This window comes from Saccopteryx bilineata, chromosome 2 (assembly GCF_036850765.1).
Source record: "Saccopteryx bilineata isolate mSacBil1 chromosome 2, mSacBil1_pri_phased_curated, whole genome shotgun sequence".
Lineage (NCBI taxonomy): Eukaryota > Metazoa > Chordata > Mammalia > Chiroptera > Emballonuridae > Saccopteryx > Saccopteryx bilineata.
The window spans coordinates 339205045-339227502 of record NC_089491.1 but is presented as its reverse complement, the minus strand read 5'-3'; the positions used below and the strand labels follow the sequence as shown (position 1 = coordinate 339227502).

Genomic DNA, 22458 nt, shown 5'->3' with positions numbered 1-22458 from the left:
ACAGGCTGTAGTCGAGTTTCATTCTTTTGCATGTGGCTTTCCAGTTTTCCCAACACCATTTGTTGAAGAGGCTTTCTTTTCTCCATTGTGTGTTGTTGGCCCCTTTATCAAAGATTATTTGACCATATATATGTGGTTTTATTTCTGGGCTTTCTATTCTGTTCCATTGGTCTGAGTGTCTATTTTTTTGCCAATACCATGCTGTTTTGATTATCGTGGCCCTATAATATAGTTTAAAGTCAGGTATTGTAATGCCCCCAGCTTCATTCTTTTTCCTTAGGATTGTTTTGGCTATTCGGGGTTTTTTATAGTTCCATATAAATCTGATGATTTTTTGTTCCATTTCTTTAAAAAATCTCATAGGGATTTTGATGGGAATTGCATTAAATTTGTATATTGCTTTGGGTAATATGGCCATTTTGATTATATTTATTCTTCCTATCCAAGAACAAGGAATATTTTTCCATCTCATTGTATCTTTTTCGGTTTCCCTTAACAATGCTTTGTAATTTTCATTATATAGGTCCTTTACGTTCTTTGTTATGTTTATTCCTAGGTATTTTATTTTTTTTGTTGCAATCGTGAAGGGGATTATTTTTTTGAGTTCGTTTTCTAGTATTTCATTGTTGGCATATAGAAAGGCTATGGACTTTTGTATGTTAATTTTGTATCCTGCGACCTTACTGTATTGGTTTATTGTTTCTAATAATCATTTTGTGGAGTCCTTCGGGTTTTCGATGTATAGGATCATATCATCAGCAAAAAGTGATAGCTTTACTTCTTCTTTTCCGATATGGATGCCTTTTATTTCTTTGTCTTGTCTGATTGCTCTGGCCAGAACTTCTAGCACCACGTTGAATAAGAGTGGAGAGAGTGGACAACCCTGTCTTGTTCCTGATTTAAGGTAGAAAGTCCTCAGTTTTATGCCGTTTAATAGGATGTTGGCTGATGGTTTATCATATATGGCCTTTATCATGTTGAGATATTTTCCTTCTATACCCATTTTGTTGAGAGTCTTAAACATAAAATTGTGTTGTATTTTATCAAAAGCCTTTTCTGCATCTATTGATAAGATCATGTGGTTTTTGTTCTTTGTTTTGTTGATATGGTGTATTACATTAACCGTTTTACGTATGTTGAACCATCCTTGAGATTCTGGGATGAATCCCACTTGATCATGATGTATTATTTTTTTAATATGTTGTTGTATTCAGTTTGCCAGTATTTTGTTTAGTATTTTAGCATCTGTATTCATTAGAGATATTGGCCTGTAGTTTTCTTTCTTTGTGCCATCCTTGCCAGGTTTTGGTATGAGGGTTATGTTGGCCTCATAAAATGTGTTTGGAAGTATTGCTTCTTCTTCAATTTTTTGGAAGACTTTGAGTAGAATAGGAACCAAGTCTTCTTTGAATGTTTGATAGAATTCACTAGTATAACCGTCTGGGCCTGGACTTTTATTTTTGGGGAGATTTTTAATAGTTTTTTCTATTTCCTCCCTGCTGATTGGTCTGTTTAGGCTTTCTGCTTCTTCATGACTCAGTCTAGGAAGGTTGTATTGTTCTAGGAATTTATCCATTTCTTCTAGATTGTTGTATTTGGTGGCATATAATTTTTCATAGTATTCTACAATAATTCTTTGTATTTCTATGATGTCTGTGGTGATCTCTCCTCTTTCATTTTGGATTTTATTTATTTGAGTCCTGTGTCTTTTTTCCTTGGTGAGTCTTGCCAAGGGTTTGTCAATTTTGTTGATCTTTTCAAAGAACCAGCTCCTTGTTTTATTGATTTTTTCTATAGTTTTTCTGTTCTCTATTTCATTTATTTCTGCTCTGATTTTTATTATCTCCTTTCTTCGGTTGGTTTTGGGTTGTCTTTGTTCTTCTTTTTCTAGTTCCTTAAGGTGTGAAGTTAAGTGGTTTACTTCGGCTCTCTCTTGTTTGTTCATATAGGCCTGAAGTGATATGAACTTTCCTCTTATTACTGCTTTTGCTGCATCCCAGAGATTCTGATATGTCGTATTTTCATTTTCATTTGTCTGTATATATCTTTTGATTTCTGCGCTTATTTCTTCTTTGACCCATTCATTTTTTAGAAGTATGTTGTTTAGTTTCCACATTTTTGTGGGTTTTTCCCCCTCTTTTTTGCAGTTGAATTCTAGTTTCAAGGCTTTATGATCAGAAAATATGCTTGGTACAATTTCAATTTTTCTAAATTTGCTGATATTGTCTTTGTGGCCCAACATATGGTCAATTCTTAAGAATGTTCCATGTACACTAGAGAAAAATGTATACTCTGTCGCTTTGGGATGAAGTGTCCTGTAGATGTCTATCATATCCAGGTGTTCTAGTATTTCGTTTAAGGCCACTATATCTTTATTGATTCTCTGTTTGGATGACCGATCTAGAGCCGTCAGCGGTGTATTGAGGTCTCCAAGTATGATTGTATTTTTGTTAGTTTTTGTTTTAAGGTCAATAAGTAGCTGTCTTATATATTTTGGTGCTCCTTGGTTTGGTGCATATATATTAAGGATTGTTATGTCTTCTTGATTCAACTTCCCCTTAATCATTATGAAATGACCATTTTTGTCTCTGAGTACTTTTTCTGTCTTGTAGTCAGCATTATTAGATATGAGTATTGCTACACCTGCTTTTTTTGGGTGTTGTTTGCTTGGAGTATTGTTTTCCAGCCTTTCACTTTGAATTTGTTTTTATCCTTGTTGCTTAGATGTGTTTCTTGTAGGCAGCATATAGTTGGATTTTCTTTTTTAATCCATTCTGCTACTCTGTGTCTTTTTATTGGTAAGTTTAATCCATTTACATTTAGTGTAATTATTGACACTTGTGGGTTCCCTACTGCCATTTTATAAATTGCTTTCTGTTAGTTTTGTATCTAGTTTGATTCTTCTCTTTTGTTTTTCTATCATTTGTTTTTGTTTGTTTGTGTTCCATACTTCTTTCCTCTGTTGCTACCTTTTTTAAGTCAAGTGTTTTTGTGGTGGTTTTTTTAAGGGTGGTTACCATTAAGTAATGAAAAGGGTACCTACCATATTCATTGTAGTACCCTATCTTATAAGTATTTCTGCACTTCATCATCCTTTGCTACTGTTAATCTCCATCCTCTCCCCCCTTTTTTTCCTTTGTTGTCACAGTTTAAGTTTGGTTTTATTGTGTTCTTGGTGGAGCTGTTACTTGTGGTGTTGTTTTCTTTTGTTCTTTGAATCTGGTTGGAAAACCCCCCTTAGTATTTCCTGGAGTGGGGGCTTTCTGTTGATAAATTCTTTCATCTTTTCTGTATTTGTGAATGTTTTTATATCTCCTTCATACTTGAAGGATAGCTTTGATGGGTATAGTATTCTTGGCTGAAAGTTCCTCTCTTTCAGGGCTTTAAATATTGGGGTCCACTCTCTTCTAGCTTGTAGAGTTTCTGCTGAGAAATCTGATGATAATCTAATAGGCCTTCCTTTATATGTTGTACTCTTCTTTTCCCTGGCTGCCTTGAGAATTTTTTCTTTGTCATTGGTTTGTGTCATCTTTATTATGATGTGCCTTGGAGTGGGTTTGTTGGGGTTAAGAAAACTTGGTGTTCTGTTTGCTTCTTGAATTTGAGGCTTTAGTTCCTTCCACAGGCTTGGGAAGTTCTCGTCTATTATTTGTTTGAGTATATTCTCCATTCCATTTTCTTTCTCTTCTCCCTCTGATATACCTATTATTCTTATGTTATTCTTTCTGATGGAGTCAGACAATTCCTGTAGGGCTTTCTCATTTTTTATTATTTTTGAGTCTCTTTCTTCTTCTCTCTGTTGTGCCTCAAGTTGTTTGTCTTCTATTTCACTAATCCTATCTTCAATCTGGGCTGTTCTGTTAGCTAAGCTTGTTACCTCATTTTTCAGCTCGTGAATTGAGTTTTTCATTTCTGTTTGATTTGTTTTTATAGTTTCAATTTCCTTGGTAATATATTCTTTGTGTTCATTGAGTTGTTTTCTGATCTCCCTATATTGCCTTTCTGTGTTTTCTTGTATATCTCTGAGTATTTTTAAGATTTCTATTTTAAATTCTCTGTCATTTAGCTCCAAGGCTTCCAATATGTTAAGTCTTTTCTCCATAGATTTTTCCACATCTATTTGTGTTACCTCTCTTTCTTTTGTATCCATAATATTCTATTTCCTATTTCTTATCGGCATCTGAGGGTGGTCTTATTGATAGCACTAATTTGAATTAATAAAGAGTAAAAAGAAAAAAAAAAAAGGGTAAAACACCCCACAAAAAAAAACAGTAATAATTTATTATTTCCCCCTTTTTTTCTCTCTTCTCTTTCCCTCCTCTCCCCTCCTCAGGGAAATATCGTGCCTATAATGGAGGGCCTGATTTGGGGTGAAGAGTTCAAGGGGCAAATAAAAGGGAGTAGGGACCTACTAAATGCAAAAAAAAAAAAAAAAAAAAGGAAGAAAATCTTAGAAAAGCATAAGATGATTTGCTTGTAAGTGATGGTCAACTAAGAGATATAATGAGAGGGATAAGAGGGAATCAGAAAAAAGGACCAAAAAAGAATAATAAAGAAGAAAAAATAAAAATAATAAGTAAAAATCTGTTGTATTAAGTGGAGCGAAGACTAAATACAATGGAGACCTTGGGTTGGGAGGACCCAAAATGCCACAAAAATAAACAAACAAGAGAAAAAAAAAATAAAAACAAAAGCAAAAAAGAGAAATAAAGCCAAAAAAAAGCCTTGAGTCCCAAATTAACTAATTTGTTCGTGATTGAGGATTATATGGGAGGAAAGTAAAATGAGAAAAGAAAAAACGAATAGAAAGGAAAAAATAAGAAAAAGAGAAAAACGAAGGAAGAAATAAAATAGGAGGAGAAAAAAACAAAATAAAGCAAGACAAAAAACAAAAAAAAAACAAAAGAGGAGAGAGTGAGAGTTAAGTGTTTTGGAGTATAACCTTAAAGAAGGGTGAGGATGAAGAAGAAAAATAAAATGCAACACTCATGGGTAGTGTAGTTCAAGAAAGGGGAAGCATAAGATGGGCAGAGAATAGAAGGACCGAGGTGGAGGAAATAAAGGCAAAAAGATAGAAGAAACAAACAACAACAAAAAAAAAAAATTAGTGGATCAAGTTGTAAAGTCTGTGGGTTTTTCTTGATTTTGAGAGGTTAACTTCTTCCTTTTTCTTTTCTCTCCCTCTTCCTAGTCGGTGACTCTGTACCCCAGGCTCTGCCCCTGTGTCACTCTTAGGTAGGGATTTGCAGTTGATGGGATTCTATGGCAATGTCATATAATTGGCTTTAGTCTTGCTGGAAGTAAAGGCTTGTTGGCGTTTGCAGGGTCCAACGATGAGAGAGTTTGCTTTCCTGGATTCTCTCTCCTAGTCCCCCCTTTCTGAATTAGCAGCCTGGTGATCCAGCTATAAGGCTGCAACTGCTTCTGCCTGGGGAGTAAGAGGCTCAAAGAGCTGGGAAATCCCCACTCTATCCCCACTCAGTGCAAGGCTTTGGGAAAGGCTCTGAGAGTCAGGGCCTCCAGTGTAATCAGGCGGGGGTGGGAGTCAATTGTTGTCAAGGTGACTGTTCAGCGCCTATCATTTAGTTGGACCTCTCAACCCAGGCTTTCCACACTTTGTAGCCTGTTTTTGCAGGGAAGAAGAGGCACTAGTCTCTGCTTACGACTAGTGTAGTATAGACCTTATTATCTGCCAAGTCCTTCTTGTTAGCGTTTATCCCTGAATATGGAGGCTCTATCAATCAGAAGTTGCCCCCGCCCCTTTAGCAAGAGGCACTAAAAAATATCACGCCTCTTGTCTTGGATCACTGAACTGAGAGAGATCTTATCAATTAGAACTGAGGGTGCGCAGATTTTATGGGTTAAGCTAATTTCAGTGATTGGGTCGCAGCTGTGCTTCCGAAGGTATTTTAGGCTGCCTGCGCGCGCCCCTCCCCCAACGCTTGATTGTTAGCTTGAATGGCTGGGTGAGGTGCCCCGCCCACGGAGAGAATCTCCCAAGCCTCTCCCGCTCGCCCCGCCGCTGGCGGCTGGACCGCACCAGGCGCAGGATAATGGAGCCCCCTGGGTGTGCGGGCCAGCAGGGCGTCCTGGGCGCGTGGAATGCCCAAGGCACGCGCGCGAATGGGGCGCTCCGGGCACCAGTGGCCGGCGACCCCCACTCGCAGTGTGCGGGCCGCTGGGGCGCTAGCACGCGCACGGCGGCTCGCGGGGGCTCGCGGCGGCTCGTGGCGGCCGCTCGCGGTGGCGGTTCGCGGAGGCTGCTCGCGGCAGCGGCTCCTGGGGGCTCGCGGCGGCTCATGGTGGCGGCTCGCGTTGGCCGCTCGCGGCGGCTCGCGGTTCCCAAGTATATGGGCTGACTCACCGCAGGCGCACTCCCTCGCGGCTTGAATGAGCGTCGCTGCGGTAGCTTCCTCCACACCCTCGTCTCTCAGATTCAAGTGATAACAGTCCTTTCGCTTTCAGTTTGTGTGGAACTCCGGAATGCTCCGAGGATAAATTTTTCTGTTTCTAGTTGATAAATTTGTTGTGATTTAGGGGAGAGCTGTCGGACGCGCTTCTCACGGCGCCATTTCCGTGACATCACTCCTAGATCAATAAATTTTTGTTTATTGATTTTTACAGAGAGAGGAGAGAGATGGACAGGGAGCAAGAAGTATCAACTCCTAGCTCACCAGAACGCTGCAGCCCTTTGTAAACAGTTTCAACTTTCTCGGGAAGCGGCACGGCAGATGGGGAAATCCTGTCCAAGGGGTCCTATACTACAGTCTTCCCCTTCATTTGGAGTTAACCCTCAAGGACCCCTATCAGGACAACTTTGGCAAATGGATGTTACTCACATACCTTCATTTGACAAACAGTCCTATGTCCACGTTACAGTGGATACATATTCTGGATTTATAGTAACCTCTGTCAGAACAGGAGAGGCTGCTAAGCATGTTCTAGCTCATTGTCTGTATGCATTTTTCTATTATTGGATTTCCTAAACTGGTTAAACTGACAATGCTCCTGCATATGGAGCAAAAGCTTTTACTGTATTTCATCAAACCTTTCGAATTATGTGTATTTCTTACAATCTTTAAAGTCAAGGTATTATTAAAGTGTAGCCAGCAAATATTTTAAGGTCAATTTAAAAAAATTTTAAAGGGGGGAGTCATATCCTGGAACTCCTACGGGTCTACCATATCATGCTTTTTACTTAAAAAAATTTTAAATTTCTTTTGAATGCTGATAAACAAATCTTTTTCTCCTCTTACTACCTTCTTTATTTGATCCAGCTAATAACACTGTTTTGTCTTTTTCCAAATAGCTCCAGATATATGGAAAAGACTTATATAGGCGAATGGGGATCCTCAAACCCCTCAGCGAGATCTTCTGAGCATGGCTTTTAAGATACCAAGAGGCAGAAAAAGCCCAATAGAGATCAGGGGAACTACCAGCTCTTAGGATAAGCCCTTAAAGGCTCCAACACCCCAAAGGTGTCTCATAGGATGCCATCTGGGTCCTGCTTCAATAGTGGAAAGGAAGGTCATTGAGCTAAAACCTGCCAGGCTTACATGCCTCTGCTGTGAGGAAACAGGGACACTGGAAGGTAGGCTTCCCCCTCGCTCCTCTAAGGGAGGGTTCAGTCTCTCCCAGCCCTGCTCCAGCCACCTATGACCTAACCTTGCCCAGAATGCTAAGGTTTGCCACTGAAGGCTGAAGGTGCCCAGGGCCGTCGGCCTCATCTACGAACTGTGGACGAGCCTAGGGTATTTCTTCCAAGAAGCAGGTAAACTGATCTCATTTGCACAAGGGCCACTTAACTATGTCTTGCCTGAATAGTCAGGTTTTTTATTCTTCCCTCAAAGATCTCTGTTGTGGCCTGACCTGTGGTGGCGCAGTGGATAAAGCGTCGACCTGGAAATGCTGAGGTTGCCGGTTCGAAACCCTGGGCTTGCCTGGTCAAGGCACATATGGGAGTTGATGCTTCCAGCTCCTCCCCCCTTCTCTCTCTCTCTGTCTCTCTCCTCTCTCTCTCTCTCTGTCTTTCCCTTTCCTCTCTAAAATGAATAAATAAAAAATTTAAAAAAAAAAAAAAAAGATCTCTGTTGTGGCTGTTGATAGTCCTATTTTCTGCTGCTTTGTTTAATATATAGTGTTTCCTTTATTCCTCCTACCTCAATGCCCCACTCATATTTCAGGCTAGGACCTACTCCTAATTTAGAGCTCTCTTTCCCCCTTTTGCCAACTTCTATTATGAATCTACCTTTGCCACCCAGCTTAGTGTATCCCAAGGTTCTCTTTACCAAGCCACAGTCGCAGAGCTCCAGGGAAAAGCAACCTGGTCTCATCTCTCCAGGCAGAGGAGAACAGAAGCTCCATCTCTACACATGCTGCAGATGGCTTTTCCAGTCTACCTGAATCATTACCAGCTAGAAGCAGCGGTCATTGGGACTTGGACGTGAGTTGCAAAGTATAGAATTGTGAGAACAATTCCAGTGCCATGCGGACTTTTCCTGGAGGTGGACTTTTCCTGGACTCCTGCTCCTAGTGACAGCTCCTAACAGACTGAACTGGGGTTGGGTTGCACTTTTAAGGGATTTGGCATGGTGTTGGGGCCAACTTGGGCTTGGTAAACATGTTAAGGACACTACTCTTTTATGGATTCTTGCTGTATTGGCCAAGAGTTTGCTTAAAGGCTTTAATCACTGTAAAAAAAAATAGAAGACTGGATAAAGAAGATGTGGCACATATACACCATGGTATATTATTCAGCCATAAGAAATGATGACATCAAATCACTTACAACAAAATGGTGGGATCTTGATAACATTATACGGAGTGAAATAAGTAAATCAGAAAAAAACAAGAACTGCAGGGTTCCATACATTGGTGGGACATAAAGACGAGACTAAGAGACATGGACAAGAGAGTGGTGGTTACAGGGGGTTGGGGGGAGGGAAGGAGGGAGAGGCAGAGGGGGAAGAGGAGGGGCACAAAGAAAACTAGATAGAAGGTGACAGAGGACAATCTGACTTTGGGTGATGGGTATGCAACAGAATTGAATGACAAGATAACCTGGACATGTTTTCTTGGAATACATGTACCCTGATTTATTGATGTCACCCTATTAAAATTAATAAAAATTTATTTATAAAAACAAACAAACAAAAAAATCCTAGTTGCTTCACTTTAGTTGTTCATTGCTTGATTGCTTATTATAGGTGCATTGACCGAGTAAACCCAGGGTTTCATACTGGTGACCTCGGCATTCCAGGTCAATGCTCTATCCACTGTGCCACCACAGGCCAGGCTCAATAAAATACCATTTTTTTTGTGTGTGTGACAGAGACAGAGGGAGAGACAGAGAGAAGGACAGACAGGGACAGACAGACAGGAAGGGAGAGAGATGAGAAGCATCAATTCTTCATTGCGGCTTCTTGGTTGTTCATTGATTGCTTTCTCATATGTGCCCTGACTAGGGGGCTACAGTAGAGCAAGTGACCCCTTGTTCAAGCTGGCAACCTTGAGTTCAAGCCAGTGACCTTGGGCTTCAAGCTAGTGACCTTTGGGCTCAGGCCAGCGACCACAGGGTCATGTCAATGATCCTATGCTCAAGCCAGCAACCTTGTGCTCAAGCTGGCAACCTCAGGGGTTTGAACCCCAGTCCTCTGCATTCCAGTCTGACACTCTGACACTCTATCCACTGTGCCACTGCCTGGTTAGCTAAAAAAAATACCTTTTAAAATGATGCTTTTAATACAAACCAGACAAGCAAATGTGTGGCACCACTCAGGTCCACCAGTCTGCCTCCTTTTTTCTGATCAGCCAGTCTCCCTTACAAGCACTCAATAAACTATATGGTTTCCTTAGGGAGGAAATGCAAGAGAGGAAAAGAACTCGTATTCTATGGACAGGACTCTTTTTAAATAAACTCTAAAAGAAAAGAAATTGAGTTCATTGGCTTTAAAATCTGCTGAAATGTTCAATTAGTGGCCAAGCACAACTTGTAAGTCTAATTTATCAACACAGACTCTAATATGCAAATTTAAGGAGGTCTAATTCAATAGGTTGATGCTCCACAAACTTAGTAATCAATGAGTTTTTCCAGAAATAAAAATGACTAGAGGCAAGGTGTTTTCAAGAAAATATCATGATATCAAATAATAATTATTTTGCCAACTTAAAATCTCCTGGGTTTTACCTTCTTCCTGAGCAGAAAATTTCCCATAAATTAAGGTACTAAATTCTATTTAATGCCATGATTCTCCACAAATATTGAAGGGTTTATATCAGTATTCCAGATATTACTGGGGCAAAACAAGATTGTTTTAAACCAACCAGCTTTGCTTTTACAAAATGATCTCTTTCAGATCCTAATTATATTTTAAAGGGACTAATTCACTAATTGAGAGAATGAAATAAATTTCCTCTCATGATAAGGAAGGGCATTTTGTATCAAGCAATAATAAACTAAACCTTGCATAATAAGCCAAAACAATGTGATAACTTCAAATCAATCTATAGAATTAACCACTGTGTGGAGGGGGTAGTAATAGAATACCACACTGATATTTAGAATCCACCAAGGTTATAGAGGGCAGGCATCGGGCATTTTCCTGTATTTGGTCTCAGCTCACATTTGAATTTATTGCAATAGAATGGAAAAGGGAAGGTCTCAATACCCTGAACAGACTACTGTATTGATTGAGCCAAATACAAGGTGACCTCAAATTGATGCCAAACAGAAGTACAAGTTAATTTCCTCAGGTTGCTTTATTTCTTCTCAAAAGCAATCTGGATTAAGTTGCCACAGAAATGAGATTTAATGGGCGTGGTTCTAAATGTTGAAAGAGAAGTCAGGTCAAAATGGGAAAAGGGTAGGAAAAGGGGTGCCAGAAGGCACCGTGGGAATTGAGATTATCGTAGGTGCTGCGGGTCATGAGGAATGTAGATAGTAAAGACCCATTTTCCCCAAATCCTTCCTGGGGCTGGTTCCATCTGGAATGTTCCCAAATCTCCCTTTCCTGAAGTTTAATTTAGAAGTTATTTTCTAGCAACTCTATTATGAGGAATAAGAGGAAATTCCCACTTACCAAACTTCATCCTCAAGGTTAAAATAGTTAGTTGTACTTGGTTTCATTTTCAAATTTTTAACTGTGGTATGATTGGTCTAAATTCTCCTCCATGGAGCAGCAGTAAGGGAAACAGCTCTCAAATATCTACTTCTGGCTCTTTTTTAATACTGAGACTTGGTCATTTTATACCCTCCTAAGGTGACTAGGCCTTGAATTTGATGAAACTGGCCACAAAAAAAAGCAGGGATCTCTTTCTCTCAATCCCATCATTTCTAGAAACTACTGGAAATAACAAACACAGATTTTTCTCTCAACAGGAAGATACATTAATAGATTTCTTCTTTTCCAACCACTGGAAATAGATGACCTACCAACAACACCAAAATAGATTTCAAATAGGTATATAATTTGAGAAGCCCTTGTCAAGGAATGACCCTCGACATTGAAGCCCTATCTTTTTCTTCCAAACACACAGAATCCCATGAACATTCTCAGCTCAGGGCTTTTAATATCCTGGAACTAGTTTTTGCTCTAAAAATCTGCTTGGTCCAGTGTCGGTCATGGTCTATCCCTTGATAGACCAGAGAGGTGCGTATACAAGTGTCCTCCTTGTTTTTTTTAGAGAAGGAGGAATTATACACTGGGAACAATCAGTAGGTGTTTGTTTCAGTCTGGATTTGTCAGTGCACCTACCTATTCTGGCCCTGGTGCTCAGCTGATGGCTTCTAAGGTATGCCTACTGTAGTTTAGTACCCTAAAGACTGCACTGTTGTGAAGTGACAAACTAGAAAACTCAAAATGGCTACAACATTTTTTTTTATCAACAAGAGACTGTTAGTGGGTTGATGAAAAGGGATCTCATTAAAAATAATTCTTTACATATACAGAGCGCTTGACAGGCCACATGTCATTTTCATATGTGATATGATAAAATCCTCACAGCAATCTTATGAGATGGGAAGGTAATGGTATTTCCACTTTAAAAGCAAATAGACTCAGAAAATCGAAATGAATTGTCTACAGTTATGCAATGGATGTGTAAGAGAGCCAGAACTTGAACCAATGACTCCGGATTCCAAGGTTGAGGGTGCTTTCCAAGGTGCCACAGTGCCTGATATATCAGAAATGAAGAAAAATAAATATGGAAGCCCAGCACCCACCTCCCGTGATGTTTGCAAACCAGTAAGAACTCAATAAAGCCAGAATCCCACCATTGGCTCATCTTGTAGACCTGGGCTTATTGGTCTATCCATCTCCTCGGCATCCTGAGTGCTATGGCAGGGTCATCCAGTGAGGTCCAGAACAGCAGTTTTAGAATCTTCTGTCGAGCATTATTAAAATGCAAGTTCCAGACTTGGCCTTCCTCCTCGTGATTCAGAACCTCTACATATGGAACCTGGATCTCTGTTCTTTTTACAAAGCTCTAAAGGAGCTACTGATGCAAACCTAAGGTTGCAAAGCACTTTTCTAGAGTACAGTCAACTCAGCACATCAAGTATACTCATAAAACAGCCATCAATTGAAGGGCAGCTCTAGGTTTACTGGATAAAGTAGTAATAGGCATGGTTATATGTTTTAATAACTATTTTTTGTCTGTGTTCATAGCCATAACTCTTCATATTTCTGAGGACCATGGCTTTGGTTTTTCCTCTCTCTGAGAAGACAAGCTAGGAGGAAGAGCCATCCTCTTCCGCCTTCTGTTATGCTCATCACTGAAGCAAGCTGATTAAAAAAAAACACACAAACAATTTCTGCCTGACCTGTGGTGGCTCAGTTGATAAAGCATTGACCTGGAATGCTGAGGTCATCAGTTCAAAACCCAAGTTTGCCCGGTCAAGGCACATTATAGGAAGCAACTACGAGTTGATGCTTCCTACTCTTCCCTTTCCCTCCTTTCTCTCTCTTTCTCCCCTCTCTCTAAAATCAATCAATCAATTAAAAAATTTCCATGGCTTAAATATAATCTACAATAGAGATAATAGGAAATGTCTATACCTGTCAGGGACAGACTCACCCTGAAGGCCAACCTAGAGCACTGCAACTTGGTTTAGACAGCTGGGCGTGGGGGACAGTGAAGGGAAGGTCTGAGTCCAGAGGCAGCTCTGGGGATGGGCCTCAACCAGCAAGTGCTTCAAGCCATTTGCACTTCTAACAAACCAGAGCCAAACCACAACAGAACCCTGTAACTAGCACTGACCCTCATGCAACCGCTGCAGATAGTTATAAAAATATTGTTCAAACATGCATTAATCAGCTTTTCACCTACTCCTGGATATCATCTAAGAGCAGACACTCCACCATGCAATGGATCATGCTATCCTCCTTGTGTGAGCTGCTAAAAAAGTTCAAATGAAAATTGAGAGTGTCCTTCCAGCAAAATTTTAGAAGTCCTTAGAACATCCATTAGTTCATTCTACTTCATAACCTCACTTCTGGCTTCATCTTGTTGTTCCATTTAATCCAATTGCTTGACTTTCTTATATTGAATTCTATTTTATCGTGGTACATGTGATAATTTTTTATAAGTTTCTCCCACAGCCTTTTTTTTTTTTTTTCATTTTTCCGAAGCTAGAAACGGGAAGGCGGTCAGACAGACTCCCGCATGTGCCCGACCGGGATCCACCCGGCATGCCCACCAGGGGGCGATGCTTTGCCCCTCTGGGGCATTGCTCTGTTGCATCCAGAGCCATTTTAGTGCCTGAGGCAGAGGTCACAGAGCCATCCTCAGTGCCCAGGCCATCTTTGCTCCAATGGAGCCTCGCTGCAGGAGGGGAAGAGAGAAACAAAGAGGAAGGAGAGGGGGAGGGGTGGAGAAGCAAATGGGCGCCTCTCCTGTGTGCCCTGGCCGGGAATCGAACCCGGGACTCCTGCACACCAGGCCGACGCTCTACCGCTGAGCCAACCGGCCAGGGCCTCCCACAGCATTTTTAGGAGTGAGGAAAGAGAAAGAGAAAGAGGAGAAAGAGGAAAAAAGGGGAGAGGGTAGGGGAGAAGGTGGCAGAATGCTTTAGAATAGCTGGAGCCTGAATTCTCTACCTTCACTAAACATTTAGCATTATTTACTTATTACAGACTAGAAAGCCCGGCGGTCATACGAAATGACCGCTGTTCTAGATATTATAAATTGTAATTAAAATGATTTGTGCAAAGGTGTCTGCTAATTCAAACTGAATTACCCAGGGCAGGCAGCGAGGACGCCCCTTTGCTTACTGCCCCACGGGGTTTCCCCCTTCTACTTGCCTAATTGCTTAAAGTAGAGTGCAATGAAGGAAACCACTGGAGGTACATTTCTTAAGAGCCACCACTAGCTCAATAAATAAAGGTGATTTAAATAATAAAATGTTAATTCACATGTCAAAGATCTCTTTGTACACAACATTTCTTGTGTAGATCTTTCCATCATTTTTAAGCTCGCCTTGCAGAGGACCATCAATTATTTTTAATTTTACATCCATTTTTTCACGAACTCTTGAACAGGCAACATAAAGTTGACCGTGTACAAATGCAGGCTCAGGTAAAAAAATGCCAACACACTTAAGCATTTGGCCCTGAGACTTATTGATGGTCATAGCAAAGGCAAGTTTTACAGGAAATTGTCTACATCTCAATTGAAATGGCAACCCTGTTTGAGATGGAGCCAAATCAATTCTTGGAATGACATGTATTTCACCTTTAGAAAAGCCAGTCAAAGACTTAGCTATTATGACATTATTTTTCAATTGGAGAACCTCTAGTCTTGTACCATTGCAAAGACCCCTTCTGGTGTTAAGATTTCTTAACAGCATAATAATTGCTCCAATCTTTAACCTCAATTTGTGAGGTGGCATGCCAGAAGGTGGGACTATTTGAATGCCGTGGCAACTTCACCCCATTGGCTAGTACAGTTACGCAAGCAACCAATAAGCTATCGGCGACAAACAGACACTTAAGCTGCATATAATAAAGATGATAGTCTTACAACTGCGGAGACCACACAGGGTAGGCAAAGTAGGTTTACAGTTGTGAGTACACGAAACAGAGTTTATTCTTGCATTATTATTTCTTAATTATTGTATTACTTATTTGTATTACAGTGGTACTACATTTGCCAACCCCTGTATTACTTCAAGTTTTTTATAACTCTTTGCTGGGGGTTTCTAAAACTGTGTTTATCTGCTCTAGTAAATGAGATTTATATTTCCACATTTTCAATTTAGATGTCAAGTAAGTCAAGCAAGGGGGTAAAGTTTACCTCTTTAGCAAGTTCCCTACTAAGCACGTAGCACCCTACGTTGTAATTACATGTAGGCCTATCTTCCCCAGAAGACGTTGCACCTGCCAACCATGGTATCCTGGTCCAAGGTAGTCATAAATGTTTTTTCTGAGTGAGTGAATATGATCAAAGCGAAGTCTTACATATTCAAGGATGTAGTCATCCCTAAAACAGGCCCGCCTATCACTGAAATCTAGTATATACCCTATGATAAACATATCAATAAAACATATATACAAGTATGTACAAATGATTGTCCTATCAAGCAAGGTGTGATCAGTATGATTTAAATGGTAACAAAAAAGGTGTTTCAGGAATCCCAAGATGGGAGAGCTTTCTTTCAGGGAAGCCTCAGGAAAAGATTCATGGTCAAGGTGATTTTCAAGAGCTAGAGGCAGCAGAGGGCATTCCTTTCAAGCAGAGAAAGACCCGTCAGAGCAAAGAAAATGTGGGTCCACAGGAGGCAGCTTGACCATGGAGGTGAGTTGGAGGGAAGGGATCATAAGAAACGGTGACTCGTGCGAAAAAAACTTATTTCCCAACATCCATCATGCCCTTCTTTCTTTCTTTTTTTTTTTTTTTTGTATTTTTCTGAAGCTGGAAACAGGGATAGACAGACTCCTGCATGTGCCCGACTGGGATCCACCCAGCACGCCCACCAGGGGGCGACACTCTGCCCACCAGGGGGTGATGCTCTGCCCCTCCGGGGCGTCACTCTGTCGTGACCAGAGCCACTCTAGCGCCTGGGGCAGAGGCCAAGGAGCTATCCCCAGCGCCCGGGCCATCTTTGCTCCAATGGAGCCTCGCTGCGGGAGGGGAAGAGAGAGACAGAGAGGAAGGAGAGGGGGAGGGGTGGAGAAGCAGATGGGCACTTCTCCTGTGTGCCCTGGCCGGGAATCGAACCCGGGACTTCTGCACGGCAGGCCGACGCTCTACCACTGAGCCAACCGGCCAGGGCATGCCCTTCTTTCTTAATAGACTCAATTTAGCTGGTCGCCTTTCTGCCTCACTAGGAGAACACATTGCCATCCTTTCTATATAGAAGTTGGGCATATCCATGTAATTGTATTTTGGCCAATGGAATGTTATCTGAAGTGTCATATGGCTTCTGGCCATGCTCTGTAAACATAAGGAGGCACACCTTTTGCCCCTTCCCTTATGTACCTGATACTCACTTGTGTAGACTGAAGTCTTAGCATCTTGGACCATGAGGATGAAAAACATAATCTAAGGTTGATGGGACCTAGTAGAAGAAGCCTTGATCCCTGAGGACTTTAAAGAGACACACACCAGGCCTACACTACCTACATCTTGCCTTTTTGTACAGGAGAAAGAAGTAACATCTATATTGTTTCAACACTTTCATGTCGTGTTTTAATGTGATATGAAGCAAAACCTAATCCAAACTGATACATTAAAAAATATGCAGGCACAACACACACACACACAAACACACACACATCACAGAACAAATATATAACCTCATTCCCTTCAGTTGTTGGGCCAACTTTTCCACTCATCAATTTTCCATCAATTTCCTGATTTTCCTCAACCCAGATGTCATAGCTCTGCAACATTTAAGCAATGTTTACAACAGAGCAGAGGTAGCCCCTGAGAAACCATCTTCAATAGCATTGTCGAGAGCAATTTTCCAGCATCTGATTTTGGTGTAAATCATTAAGATTTTTGCTTTGGCATGCTGCAATTACAGCTAGGCAGGCTGCAGCCTGGGATTAATCAAGACTCAGTAACCAAGTCAGCTTCAAAGGACTTAGCAGCTTCAGCAGGAGATGAGCAAAAAGCAAGAACAGGGGAAGGAGGGACATGAAAACTGCAGCAACAAAGAATTGCTATTCTCCCCAAGCAGGTATAATAACATCTAAATAACGTGCATCCTAGATTAAAAGGATCAGTAGAGCAGCAAGAAGAAACCTTGACATGTATCTGCAAAGCAAAATCCATAGTCTTTTGAGTCAGTGCAGGAAAGAAGGTTCTATAGTAGGAGCCCCATGAAATATATTTTTTAAGAAGGAACCAAGATAAACAATAGTAGACAAAATGGAGTGTGGGAACAAGTGGAGGTAGAAAAGGACATGTTGACCAACAGTTAACCAATAAGTAAGATCAGCAGGTCCCGTCTGATTCATCATCCAGCTCCCCCCTTCCCCAGGGGCCTGATGGCCCCAGAAATGATGTCTCTACATTTGCCAGTGATGCTAAAAGTCTCTTTTTGCAAACTGGGGGCACAGACACAGAAGAATGGTTTGGTTTGGACAAGTATCAGTCACCTAGAGGAGGTCAGGATGGAAGAGGAGGCAGGGTCCGTATCGTTGAAGAAAGTCAAGCGGAGAAACTGTGTTGTGATCCCACCTCACTGTGAAGTCAGTGAATGTATCCACACAGCTAATCATACACCTTCGAAACTGGCTTTGAGAAAACGAATCTAATCACATTGTACAGGTTGTCCACAGATGAAAAGCTTGCGACTAGGCAGGTACATTGGAGAAGAGTTTATGGAGTGACAAGTGCAATGTTCTCTCTCACGCTTATAAAGACCCACAATTTTTTTTTTTTTTTACAACCAAAGCAGTTTCCTTTCCTTTTGAATGATAATCAAGCCAGGCTCTGCTCCTGTGTGCAAAGCCCATGCGAAGCCTGCCAGTTCGAGAAGCCCATGTGCCCATCACTTAAGGGACCCAAATCCTTCTCTAGCAGCTGCCAGGCGTCGCCACAAAACAAGTATGTGTGACTGTTGATGAAAAGCAATAACCCTTCCTACAGCTGTTGGATAAATTGCCTATTAGCAGTCCCACACTGTAATTCATGTCAGATCATGAAGATTCAAGCCCTTATAAATGACTGGAAAAATCTTATCATTAAATGAAGTTCTGCACCAAATCCCTAAGCATTTTCTTGTTATTTCCTAAAGCCGGTCCTCCTTCCGACTCGTCCCAGAACTTTCTGCGCGCTGGCAGAATCAAAGATAAGCAAAAACTTCATACTCTCTGTACACTGTTCCTTTGGGGAAGGACCTCTCAGGTCCTTAAGATTTATATTTTAGAACCACAATTTAAATGCAGATTTTTAACTCCCATGTTAAGCAGACAAGGAGGAGTTTTCTGACTTGATTAAAATACCAATGCATAAATTTAATACTTAACATTTTTCTTCTGTGGCATGAACCTAGCTAAGTGGGGTGAGATTGAGGAGATATTTTTAATGAACCTTCAGGTCAGGTGTAAGGTCTCCAAGAAAGTTTCTTTTCATAGATCAGTTTTCTAAGTCTTAAAGGAACAGAGTCCTGACACTGTTTAAATAGTATTTTTAATCACATCTCTTACCAGTGGAAGCCTATAACTGATGGGACATATTGTTACTTGATGTTGATCTTGTTGCGTAGGGGGGTGGGAGGCAGGGAGGCAGGACAGCTAGGAGACAGGAGATGAAATGTAGAATTTGCAATCAAGCTGGCCAGTGTTCCATAATTTGGGGCTGGGAAGATGTCTTAAATATTGTGAGTCTCACTTTCATCATCTATAAAGCAGAGGTGGTTGCCCTGATAGGAAATGAGATAGCCATTGGGCAGCACCTAAATCACAAGTCACACTGTGGCTTGGTTCCTCACTCCTGCACAGAGGGCATGCACTTAGTTTGCCATGTATCGTTTGAACTTGTCCAGATCACTTCACCAATCTTGTCCTCGGGTTCTTCCCTTGGGAAAACGAGGCAGGTTAGATTAGGCAGTCAAGGTCCTAAAAGCCTCTCATCCTCCTCTAAGCATCTCAGCGCTAACCAAAATGGATACATACACTGTAAGTGGTGGGCAAACAGTGATAACTGGCTCAATATACACACACTCTGAAAAAGTGGAGCTAGCAGATAGTATGAGAAGCTTAAAAGCTTGAGAGAAGGCAGAAAAGCAAGCAGAAGTAAGCAAGCTATTCCTTCTCTTTTCTCCTAGCCACACACAGGCCATTGCTTCCAGAAAAAGAGACAAAACAGAAGGGGACCAGGGCGGGGGTGAGGAATAGAAAAAGTCAAGAAGGAAATTAAAACAGAACATACTATATATAAATTAAATACTCTATAAAGTGCACTGTATAAAACATATATATGAATATATATACAAAATATGCTATATTTTATGTATATACAAAAATGCTATATTTTATGTGTATACAAAATATGCTATATTTTATATCTATACAAAAATGCTATATTAAAGGCAGCAGACCCTCTTAGGTGCAACCTCAAAAAGCCAGTATCTTTTCTTACATGCTTAAAGCCCTTATCGCCATGACTGCAAGCTTGGGATTTGAATCCAAATAACTCTCTCAAACAAATGCAGTTCTGACTCTATTTGGGCTTATTCACAACGACTAAGCAATCTTGTAAACAAAGAGAATAAATGTCATTTGTGTTCCCCAGCTGCCAGAAGGAGACTGTTGGTGAAAGATTTTTAAAATTACAAGGACCATCCATCCCCTCTTCTTAGGAGGCAGGAGGTCTTCCTTCACTGTGCACAACAATGAGCAAGAGGCAAGCCTCAACCACAGGCAACATGCAAGCAAAATATATGGGCTTTTCTCCAAGAAAAGTTGCCAAAACATTGCTGGCATCTCACTCTAATACAACCAATTCAAAAAGAAATGTATTAGTCATATAGAACTCAGGTACAACAATTATACGAAGTAACCAAAGGAAGGAAGACTTACTCTTCCCTTCAACCCAACCATAATAAAGTCAAAAGCATGTTTAATATTAATCTTTGTGGCCCTCCCAGGTTCAATTCCCAGTCAGGGCACACAGGAGAAGTGACCATCTGCTTCTCCACCCCTCCCCCTTCTTCTCTCTTCTCCAGCAGCCATGGCTCAAATGTTTCAAGCAAAGTTGGCCCTGGATGGTGAGTATGGCTCCATGGCCTTGCCTCAGGTGCTAAAAAAGAAAATAGCTTGGTTGCCTAGCAACAGAGCAGTGGTCCCAGATGGGCAGAGCATCACTCTGGTAGAGGGCTTGCTGGGTGGATCCCAATTGGGGTGTATGCAGGGGTCTGTCTCTCTGCCTCCTCACCTCTAACTTAATAATAATAATAATAAATAAATAAATAATGTGCTTTGAAAACTTTGCTAGTTCTCTCTACATATGACATTTCTAGCAATATTACAGAGATATTTTATACCCATCTTTCCAGGCCTCCTGCCAATATTTCCTACCTCCCTCTGCGAAGTGGATTTGTCAATAGTTGTGCTTAGTTTTGCTTTAGTTTTATGTAAAACTCACATAATCTCCTTCCCCTGTTTTTGCCTTTTGATATTTGTAAGTTTGACCTTTTTTGCAGTGAAACTCCGGGTTGCAGTCCTGCCTCTGACCCCAGACTGATTCTGTCATAGGCCTCCCCCTGCAGATCCCGGGTCCCCAGTTCCCCATCCTGTACGGCTGGAACCAGAGGCTTTCAGAAGCCGGGACTCCACCACCTGGAGAGTGTTGGCATCAGTGCACCAGGCCTGTGTTTCTCTCTGAGAGTCTGCAAGGTCAAAACTACGTTCCCAATAATATTAAGGATTTGTTGTCCACTGTTGAAATTTTCACTGATGATACAAAAGCAATAGTAGATAAAACTGCTGCTTCACACAAAATAAGTTCATGACATCAAACTCTACTAGTCAAAGCTGTATTTCCTTTTTTTTTAATTGATTTTAGAGAGAAAGGGAGAAAGAAATTTTTATCTGTTCCTGTATGTGCTCTGACCGGGGATCAAACCCATAACCTTTGCATATCAAGACCTTGCTAATGAACGGAGCTATCTGGCCAGGGCTAAAAGTTCTATTCTTTACCACCATGTGCTAACAGGTTGTTTAAATGCCAGTTTAATTTCTAAATGTCCCTGTGATTGAATATAAATTATTGATTTCATTACATCTCAACCCTGAGTACCTGTCATTTTAACATCCCGTATGACTAATGGGAAGTACATAAAAAGCCTCCCGGCTACATGAAAAGCATTTGTGTAAATGCCTGAGCTATGATACGGACTGGCCGCTCTCTCCATGAAACACCATGTTGACTTGGAACAACTAAGAGGTAACCTATGGCTATTCAGACTTGGCAGACAGTTTCTCAAAATCAAACAAGGGGAGACTATCACTTAAAAGAAAACAATTGACAGTGTTTGTTGCCAAGGTTAGCAATTCAGCTTTCAGGCAAAAATTAGAATTTTAGAAGACCAGAATTCACTGCCTTTGTTTAATGCTTCTTAAGTCTTAATTTTTTTTCTAATTAAATGAGAGGCGATATTGATGAATATGAGTTATTTTACATTGTATAATGAAATAGGTAGATATTTGGAAGATCTATATGACCCATTGAATCAATATTTTCCAAATTACTAATACATGATGTCATATGCATGTGTAAAGTGTCCATTCAAAGTGCAAGACACATGGCCTGACCTGTGGTGGCGCAGTGGATAAAGCGTCGACCTGGAAATGCTGAGGTCACCGGTTCGAAACCCTGGGCTTGCCTGGTCAAGGCACATATGGGAGTTGATGCTTCCAGCTCCTCCCCCCCTTCTCTCTCTCTCTCTCTCTCTCTCTCTCTCTCTCTCTCCCTCTCCTCTCTAAAATGAATAAATAAAAAATAAAATTTATAAAAAAAGAAAAGAAATTAGATTTCCAAAGTGCAAGACACGCCAATAGGTTTTAATGTGATGGAGTAGGAAAAGTCCATTAATGTGGATTCATATTCCAGCACAACTTGTCGATTTGGGGTGTAGTTTCACAGAAGAATATCCACCGCCTTGACCTGTGGTGGTGCAGTGAATAGAGTGCCAACCTGGAATGCCGAGGTTGCCGGTTCAAAACCCCAGACTTGACCCGTCAAGGCACATATGACAAGCAACCAATGAACAACTAAACTGAAGCAACTATGAATTGATACTTCTCGCTCCCCACCCCTCTCTCTCTTCTCTCTGTAAAATCAATAAATAAAATCTTTTTAAATATATCCATCATCTAAGAAAGCTCTTAATAGTCTCTCATTTTCAACCACATATCAGTCTGATGCCAGATTTTCTCCATATACACTGATCAAAACATATCATCTTCACAGATTGAATGCAGCGTGTGCCCTGTTGAGTTCAGTCCCTAC

The 22458-nt window shown here is 40.9% G+C and overlaps 1 non-coding gene across 1 annotated transcript; it reads right to left on the bottom strand.

The window, feature by feature from the left end:
- Positions 1-16194: 16194 nt before the first annotated feature.
- Positions 16195-16270, bottom strand: TRNAG-GCC (transfer RNA glycine (anticodon GCC)). The gene has a single exon. It is a non-coding gene; the product is annotated as a tRNA-Gly (tRNA).
- Between the last annotated feature and the right edge of the window lie 6188 nt (positions 16271-22458).